Raw genomic sequence first — 1,086 nt, forward strand, 5'->3', positions numbered from 1 at the left:
TCAAATCAGCTTTATTACCAACTTCAGGTCCTTATTACGTTTCGGACCCATTTGTTTTTATCACTGAGCAAACAGAATACAAAATTATCAGAATAAACACAAAAAATATGACAACAACAAATACAATAACTGAGTTTTGATAATACAATAATCAGGATAAAATAATACAATAACTGGACTTGACTAAAAATGATAACTAAATAATTTACGTATAGAATAACTAAATTACTAAATTACAATAACTACCCCAATACATTACAATAATAAACATCACTATATTACAATAACAACGTCACTATATTACAATAACAAACTTTTCATATTAAAATAACTGGACTTGACTAAAAGCTGACTTAAAAACACTAACCAAAGATCAATAACTAAAATAATACTCATTACAATAACTGAGTTTCTGCATTACAATAACTACCACAATACATTACAATAACAACATCAATATATTACAATAACACAAATAATTCCAAACACACACACATTATGTTGATTAGAATTATACGAATTCACAACAAAAAGAAAAACCTCAACAACAGATACAAAAATGAAAAATGAATTATGAAACCCTAAATTATGCAAAGACAATGAAAAATGTAAATTAACAACAAAACACAACAAATTAAACTATATACTAAACAAAATGAAGAATAAACACAGAAAACAAGAAAATCAAGTAGAAAACAAGAAGAAGAACATGCAAAATTAAACAAAATCAACGAAAAAAATAATTTCAGCTCATTGATTACCTGTTGAGAAGAACGAACAAACTGAGAACCACGATTATGAGAGAAACGACGATAATGAAGTAGAAGAACGACACAAATTGAGCACAAATTGAAGTAGAAGGACAGCGAAGATGAACAAAATCAACGAACGCACTGATATTTTCAGAGGGAAAATATGAGAGAGAGAGAGAGAGAGAAAAAATGGGAGGAAAAAAGAAGTCAAACCATCAAAATTGGGTTTATATATGAGATGTAAAATTAAATCTCAGTCACATATCTTATGTTAGATGAATGGTCCAGATTTAGAGGGGTAACTCACCAAAAGTACCCTAACTCATTTGATCCT

The sequence above is a fragment of the Silene latifolia genome, chromosome 10, assembly GCF_048544455.1.
Source record: "Silene latifolia isolate original U9 population chromosome 10, ASM4854445v1, whole genome shotgun sequence".
Classification (NCBI taxonomy): Eukaryota; Viridiplantae; Streptophyta; class Magnoliopsida; order Caryophyllales; family Caryophyllaceae; genus Silene; species Silene latifolia.